Below are 9,599 nucleotides of genomic sequence, written 5' to 3'. Positions count from 1 at the left end.
ATATAAACAAAATTAAGAAATGTCTATTGAATTTTTTTATGAAATAATAATTTTTAATTTTTAATGAAAGTTATATTAATACGTCTTTAAATAAAGAGACTGAAAATGAATAGTTTATAGTTAAACAGAGAGAGAAATCTATTATACAACGAAGTAAATAGAAAAAAATTATAAATGTGACAAATAAAAAATTTAAATTTAAAAATCAAAACGGTTAAGAAGCCACTTAATTAGGAATTAATATTAAAATTTTAAATTTTAAAATTTTAAATAGAATTTTTTAATTAATAAATAAAAATTAGTAAAATTTTAAAATAAATTTTATCTTGCACGCTTCTCACATATAATAATAATAATAATAATAATAACTTATATGTCTTTTTCATGTCTCACGTAGAATAGTTTATTATTTTAAGATGAATGGAGTGTTTTCACCTTATTATATACGTTGACGTGTTATTTGTGCTTATTAATTAGATAAACATAAGAGAGAGCATTTAAATATGCTTAAGGGCTGTTTGGCCATCAACAATGGCATTTGCCGAATTTGGGCTGTGCACAAAAATACTAGTTTAAAACGCTTCGATCTATGACAAATTATTAAAATGTAATCTGATAATTCGAATATAAAAAAATAAATTTAAGTTTGATTTGAATATAAAACTAAATTTTTTGATTAAAAAAGAATATAAGGTAACTACAATAATTACGTGAACTTATTTATTGCGATTAGTTATTAAGTGAATTTAATTTTTTTTAAAATAATAATTTATTAGCTTTTTCTTTAAATAAAAGAGTAATATTATTATAATTAAAGTAAAATGTAACTATAATTTAAACATTTAAAAGTAACTTTTTAAGCAAATAATTTATAAATAATTTTTTAAATTAGCTCAACAATATTAGAAACTAAATATCTAACAACTTAAGAAAGTGTATTTAAAAATTTAAAAACTAACAACCTAAGCAAATAACTTAAAATTTAAAAAATAATAACCTAAACAAAAAAACTTAAGCAAATAAATTAAAATTTAAAAAATAACCACATAAGCAAATAACTTATAATTTATAAATAAAATTTTAAAAATTTCTAATGACGATATATAAGAAAATAATTTTCAAATTCAATGTGTGAGCGACATGTGAGCAAAAAAAAAAACTAAATTTAAAAAATAACAACCTAAGTAAAACAATTTAAGCAAATAACTTGAAATTTAAAAAATAACTACCTAAACAAAACAACCTAAGCAAATGACTTAAAAAATAAATTTAATTTTATTTGAATATAAAAAATAAATTTCTTGATTCGGTGAGTTTTTAAATATAAAAAATGTATAAATAAATAAAATAAACAAATAAAAATAATCTATGAACAAATAAAAATCTAGATATTTTTACTAAGATTAAGTATAGAAAAACACATAATAAAACAAAATTTATATATCTTTAAATAAAGAGATTAGCTTATATAGTTAAAAAGAGAGAGAAAGAGTATTTTTATTGTGCAGAGACAATATAAAAAATAACAATGTGAATTGAGTAAAGAAAAATTTTATAAATACAACAACAACAACAACAAAGCCTTGTCCCACTAAGTGGGGTCGGCTACATATAAAACCATATGCACTCCGTCATTTTGACCAACCTGCTTGGATCCTATGATTTACATCCTGTTCAATCTCTCCATTATCCTGTATGATGCACCCAAGATACTTAAAACTTTTAACTTTTCGTAGGATGTTTTCTCCAATCTTCACCTCTATATTGGGGTTTTCCCTTCTCAGACTGAACTTACATTCCATATATTCCGTCTTTCTACGACTTATGCGCAGACCATACACTTCTAGAGCTTCTCTCCATAACTCCAACTTCTTATTTAGGCCTTCCCTTAACTCTTCCATAAGGACGATATCATCGACAAATAGCATGCACCATGGCACAGGCTCTTGGATGTGCTCTGTGAGTACTTCCAAGACTAATGTGAAAAAGGTATGGACTTAAGGATGATCCTTGGTGTAATCCTATACCAATAGAAAATTCCTCTGTCACACCACCTTGAGTCTTCACACTAGTTGTGGCCCCATCATACATGTCTTTAATTGCCCGAATATATGTGATCCTTACTCTCCTCTTTTCTAAAACCTTCTATAAGACCTCCCTTGGTATCCTATCATACGCTTTTTCCAAATCAATAAACACCATATGTAGATCCCTTTTATTACTACGATACCTTTCCATCATCCTTCTTAATAGGTATATCGCTTCAGTGGTAGATCTGCCTGGCATAAATCCAAATTGGTTCTCTATTACTTGTGTCTCTTTTCTCAACCTCCGTTCTATCACCCTTTCCCATAACTTCATAGTATGACTCATAAGCTTAATCCCTCTATAGTTTCCGCAACTTTGTATATCCCCCTTATTCTTGTAGATAGGTACCAAGGTGCTCTTTTTCCACTCATCAGGCATCTTCTTTGACCTTAAAATCTCATTAAAAAACATGGTTAACCAGTTGATGCCTTTTTCTCCAAGACCCTTCCAAACCTCAATCGGAATATTATCAGGTCCTACTGCCCTGCCATTTTTCATTTGCTTTAGAGCCTCTTTTACCTCGAAGTCTCGAATCATTCGATAGTAGTCAAAGTTTTGATCTTCTTCCCTTGTGCATAATCGACCAAGGCTCGGAAGAGTCTTCTGTCCCTCATTAAAAACTCGTAGAAGTAGCTCTTCCACCTTTCATTAATCTTCTCCTCTTGAGCCAATACCTCTCCATCCTTATCCTTTATGCACTTAACCTGATCCAAATCTCTCGTTCTTCTTTCCCGGCTCTTTGCGATTCTATATATACCTTTTTCTCCTTCTTTCGTGTCCAAAGACTGGTAGAGACCCTCATATGCTCTTGTTCTTGCTTCACTTACAGCCACTTTTGTCTCTTTCTTAGCCGCTTTATATTTTTCCCAATTATCTGCATTGCGGCATAAAGACCACTCTTTAAAGCATTCCCTTTTTATCTTTATCTTTTCTTGTATACTCGCATTCCACCACCAGGACTCGTTGTCTCTTGGTCCTATTCCTTTAGATTCACCAAAACTCTCTTTTGCTGTTCTTCTAATAACTTCTGCCATCTCCCTCCACATCTCTTCCGCGCTTCCATTCCCATCCCACTTTGCCTCTTCTCCTACCCGTCTTAGGAAGCTTCTTTGTTCCTCACCTTTCATCCGCCACCACCTCGTCCTTGGGTTCTTCGTATGATGTCTTTTTCTCAACTTTTGCTCAATGCGAAAATCCATGACGAGCACCCTATGTTGTGTTGTCAAACTCTCTCCCGGGATAATTTTACAGTTAATGCAAAATTTCTGGTCGACTCTCCTCAACAAGAAGAAGTCGATGTGAGAGCTTGTCATGCCACTCATATAGGTTATAAGATGTTCGTCTCTCTTTTTAAAACATGTATTTGCGATGAGAAGATCAAAGGTTGAGGAAAAGTCCAAAATAGTTTTACCCTCGGCATTGATCACCCCGAAACCATGGCCTCCGTGAATACTCCCATATCCAGTCACTTCTCTCCCAACATGGCCTTTTAAATCTCCTCCTAAGAAAATCTTATCTCCCAAAGGTATGCCTTGAACCAAACTCTCTAGATCCTCCCAAAACCTTATCTTGTGTTGTTCGTCCGAACCCACTTGCGGTGCATAGGCGCTAATCACATGGAAAGCACCTCCCTCCACCACAAGTTTGATAGAGATGACCCGATCTCCCACCCTCTTGACATCCACTACGTCCTTCTTCCACTGCTTATCCACAATTATTCCAACCCCATTCCTATTCTTCACCTTTCCTGTATACCAAATTTTGAAACCAGAAGTATCCAACTTCCTAGCCTTTGCATCAACCCATTTCGTTTCTTGTAGGCACATAATGTTAATCTTCCTCCTTGTCATGGTGTCCACCACCTCCATGGACTTTCCTGTTAGAGTGCCTATGTTCCATGTCCCAAATCTCAACCTTCTGTCGCTTCGACCTTTACCTTTTACTTTGTGAACTAGCTTATTTACCCTCGTCCGTTCATGAAAACGCGAGAACCCTTGCTCATTTAACACTACATTCGGGCACCGATGCAGCGGCTCTTGCTTTGACACCGTACTCGAGCCATACGGTGCGTTGCTTCCGGGCAACGACCTAGCTTTAGCGCAATAATGTCTTTGATTCATGTCATGGGGTTCGGCTATATTTTTGTGTTGGTTGCCGAAGACCTAACACAACCCTCCTCCTGATTATATCAAATAGAAATTAGAATTAGAATTTGAAAATAACTATTATTTGTCGATAAAATATAAAACAAATATTTGTTTCAAAATATAAAACTCCTATATCAATCTTCTATTTGTTAAAACATTTCGAAGTTTAGTTTTCTCTGAAATTTTATACATCCTAACTAACAAAAATTTTTAAATGCAGAATATTTTTGAATTGTTATATTATTTAAAAAGTTGCTAAATTGTTATTATGTTTAAATTGTTATCATGCTCAATTCTTTGTTTTCATGTTGAAACTTTAGTGGCCAATTTTTTTTTGCTTCTCAATTTCAGCCATGCTATTGGTGCACAAAATTGTGATATCAGGCAACGGCGCCAGAAACTCTGTACGCACGTCATCACATTCAGGTTGAAGTGCGAATGAATATCTTAGAAGCGGAATAAGTTGAATTGAATAGAAAAACAATAGTACTTTGTATTAATCTTTGAGGAACAGCAGAGCTCCACACCTTAATCCATGGAGTGCAGAAACTCTACCGTATGAAAATACATAAGTGATAATAGTTCAGGCATGGACGAATGGCCAGCCCCCATGAAAGTCTAAGATAGCATAAAACTGATCAAAGATGTCTAATACAATAGTAAAAAGTCCTATTTATACTAAACTAGTTACTAGGATTTACAGAAGTAAGTAATTGATGCATAAATATACTTCCGGGGCCCACTTGGTGTGTGCTTGGGCTGAGCTTGAATGTTACACGTGTAGAGGTCAATCTTGGAGTTGAACGCCAGTTTGTAACGTATTTCTGGCATTCAACTCTGGCTTGTGACGTGTTTCTGGCGTTTAACTCTAGACAGCAACATAGAACTGGCGTTCAACACCCTTTTACGTCGTCTAAACTTGGCCAAAGTATAAACTATTATATATTTCTGGAAAGCCCTGGATGTCTACTTTCCAACGCAATTGAAAGCGCGCCATTTTGAGTTCTGCTGCTCTATAAAATCCACTTTGAGTGCAGGGAGGTCAGAATCCAACAGCATCAGCAGTCCTTCTTCAACCTCTGAATCTGATTTTTGCTCAAATCCCTCAATTTCAGCCAGAAAATACCTGAAATCACAGAAAAACACACAAACTCATAGTAAAGTCCAGAAATGTGAATTTAATATAAAAACTAATGAAAACATCCCTATAAGTAACTAGATCCTACTAAAAACATACTAAAAACAATGCCAAAAAGCGTATAAATTATCCGCTCATCAGCTATCAAAAAAGATATTCTACATGAGCAATAATGGTTATCAAATACCAACTATACAAAGATGATCATTCATATTAAAAAATGTTTTCATCCGAAATATAAACAATACTATTGCAATTTATTATAAAATAAAATTTAAAAATTCAGTTAAAAAGTTAATATACAATATTAAAATTTTTTTTCTTAAAAACTATTCCAAACAAACTAATTTGTATGCATTCAAGTTATACGTATTTTATATCCGGATTTATTCAAAATGAACGACTTATAAACGAATTATATTTTTAGGAACTCGATTTACAATTTTTTTTTGAAGGAATTGAACTGATTTGTCAAAAATTATATTTATGGAAAATAAAAGGTTTAAACATATAGCTAAAAAATCTAAAAAGAATTGATTACCCATCATTGATTTTCAATTCAATAACATTATATTTGATAGACTTATGATCCTTTTCAATTTCAAGAGTCTTCTCACTTCTAATTCTAGCATGATATTCAATAATATCTAAAATAGATCAAGATAAAAAGGGTTTGTTGTTAATAACTATGCTAAGAAAAAAATCGATAAAATAAATAAATTTATCAATGAGTTTATTTTTTTTGTAGAACAATAAACTTACCAACTAAATAAATGTAATCAAATCCAGAAACATTGAGAGTGTCAAAACTCACAAAACTAAATCCATATTGTGGGATACTTGATGATTCTAGAAGTCTATGCATATCAGTACGTTGGTTTAAATTCACGACATACTCATGATGTGTAGTCTTGAAATTACCCATGTAACACCCTACCACACAGAACTTTACGCCTAGGTCGTAAATCAACGGTGGTGAGGTATCACAACTTCTAAAAACAAAATACATACATATATAATGGAAGGAATATGATATACTAGGAGCACGTGAAGAAAAGACAAGCAAAATCACATCACACTTAAAAACCGACGATATACATAAGCAGAAACGACATAAGTATATATATATTATTGAAAAGTTATACATAACAACACTAGTCTTGACTTGCGAAGGTAAGGCCGACTAGTTAATATAATACAACCCAAAAATATGACAGAAATCATAAACATAAATCCTGTTTCTCCATAATCAACCTCTAAGAGGGATATACAATTTATAATATACAACAGTGGAGAACATATATATATATATATATATAAGCAAAAGTAAAATCCCCAAAAGCAGATTCTGCGTACTCAATAAGGTGCATCACGTCCAATACCTGTAAGATAAAAATTTCCAAAACGGGTTAGAACATCATCCCTTTCGGGGTTCTCAGCAGGGGTAACAGTTCCAAAGCAGAGATGATGTAAAGACTACATGAATTCTCTAGGCAATCCTAATACTTCACCAAACAGAAATTCAAGCTTAGAAATATACTAAACCAGAAAAATAGTAAGGTATGCTAGACCAACTAAATGCACTCATGCATATTTGTTTTCATTCGACCTTTATCTCTTCAATAAACCTCAAGTCCTTCTCAAACTATCTCTTATTAGTTCTCTCACCTTTCACGTATCATGTTTCTTTCAGTCTCAAGTCCTCCCTATTCATCTCAACCTCCATTTATACAAGATCTTATAATAGAATAGTAACAGCAAACACAAGTAATGAAATTCAAGCACAACCAGATTCAATTACAGCAAGTATAGCAAATAGTAGTTAAACAATAATAATCACATAGGAAAACCACATATACATTAACCATACCCAAAAAATGTCACATAAATGCAAATGATGCATGCCTGTCCTACTGGCCATGAGTTCACGCGTCGGTTATGTTGACAGACCCGACTCGGATAAATGGGATTAAACTACCATCCTTATCTGTAGGTTCCATAAACAAGTGGGATTAAACCACCATTCTTGCTCGAAACACGCAAGCAGGATTAAACCACCATCCTTAATGGGCACCTCGAACAAGCGGGATTACACCACCATCCTTTCTCGGGTTGCATTCACTAATCAATCTGCAAGCGGGATTAAACCACCGTTCTTACCCAATACAAAACAATATGCAAGTGGGATCACACCTCCGTCCTTACTCCACAAATCAATCTGTAAGTGGGATTAAACCACCATCCTTACAACCCAATTCATTGGTATGTGAGTGGGATAAAACCTCCATCCTCACTGCAGGTGGGATAAAACCACCATTCCTGCATACGCATAATAACCACGATAAGTGGGATCAAACCACCGTCCTTGCCGGGACAAAACTCTTTATTCAACCAAGTTCTTGGGATATAGTGTCCGACTCACTTTTAACCTCATCATAATTACTCTCATCCTCAAGTTCTTTCAAGCACATAAACCTTTTAAATGAGACATTACTCAACCTCATTCATTTCTCAATTCATATTCACTTCTTATTCATCATCAACATAACACTTCACCATGTTTATACAAGTTAACTTATCCACAGAATTTCTCAAGCCTAGGTCACCGGCTCTAAACTCATAACCAAAATACCCCTTTTTAATTCACTTACTGTGTTCTCCCTTGATTCAAAGTCTAAACACTATTAAAAAGGTTTTAAACAAGTGGCATGGAAGTTACAAACTTGCCAGAAAGGTAAAACGAGTAAAAACAGAATTTTTATTAAAAACAGGGTTTGTGCATATGCACAGGTTGTGTGCATATGCACGCACCAGAAGGCTTTTCCGACCTGTGCCTACGCATGATGTTGTGCGTATGCACAACTTGAAACACCTGCTCTGTTTTGTACGTATGCACAGAGGTGCGCGTGGCACACATGACAAATTTTCAAATTTTCTGCAACATCACAAAAATCAGACTTTTGACCCTAACTTCCAATATTCATAACTTTCTCTACAAAATTTCAAAATCAATAATCTTTATACAGTTTTAAAGCTCTCTTAATTATCTTTAATTTAAGCTAAAGTTCATTCGAATTCAAGCTTTGAGGGCTAAGTTATAACCCGCTGAAGTTGGTTAAAAACTACTTTTTACCAAAATTCTGCATAACTCAATTGTTTACCATTTCTCAATCCAAATTCAAGTAAAAACAATATCAAAATCTTTTCCAAATATACTCATTATATATCCATCAATTCACTACCGTTTCTAACTATTTTCACACCTAATCAAGTAATTCAACTCATCCAACAACTCTAAACTCAACACAAACGACATCAATACTCTTCAAGTTCCATAAATTTGCATCAACATCAATATTACCATTCAAATTTTAAACAATCATCATTACTTCATATATCCAATATTTCATGCAACTAATCACCTTGTCCTCAATCTATATCAACACCAACATACGACTCACCCATAATCATTCATAAATCTTCATCATCATCAACATACATCATAGTGATCATACTCACTACATCTCATTCAACATACCATATTCTCATCATAATTCATATCCAAACTCAACACAATCAAATTCCCAATTATTAATCACAACCAAATTGTCATCAATCATCTCATTCAATAATTCACACCGATTATCACACCGATTACCTTCACTTACTTCTTAGGAAATTTTCTCACCCTATCACGGCCTCCAGCCCAACATCCAAATCAATTAACAATAAAATCAATAAATACTATTCACTTTATAATGTCACAACAATTCTCAATCAATACACATATGCATATAGCCATTCACTATCCATAACAACAACCAAATTCAATCCACACCTATCCTAAAGTCAACTAACCTAGGCATTCACATAACTTTACATAATGCCTATTCAAAACTCAAACCCGTACCTTGAATGTCGGTAGTCTAAATACTTGAAACCTTATAATCACCAATCCAAGAGATCCGCATCAAATAACCTGCCAAGCAAACTCCACCTCACGCCCACAATCAAATCCAACAAGCTCTAATTCATCTAAATTCATTATTTCAATAAATTTCAACCTAGAATTTATAAAATTAGCAAATCAAAATGGGATAACATTTTTTATCTTAACCTATACGAAATTGGGGTGAAACTCACTTATATTCTATACTAGAGTACCCCTAAACAACCAAAATCACAAAAATTCAACAACCCCAAAACAAAAAATGTAAAAATATAGG

Source organism: Arachis ipaensis, chromosome B06, assembly GCF_000816755.2.
Source record: "Arachis ipaensis cultivar K30076 chromosome B06, Araip1.1, whole genome shotgun sequence".
Classification (NCBI taxonomy): Eukaryota; Viridiplantae; Streptophyta; class Magnoliopsida; order Fabales; family Fabaceae; genus Arachis; species Arachis ipaensis.
The sequence above is the reverse complement of the archived record's forward strand: the minus strand, read 5'-3'. Positions refer to the sequence as shown.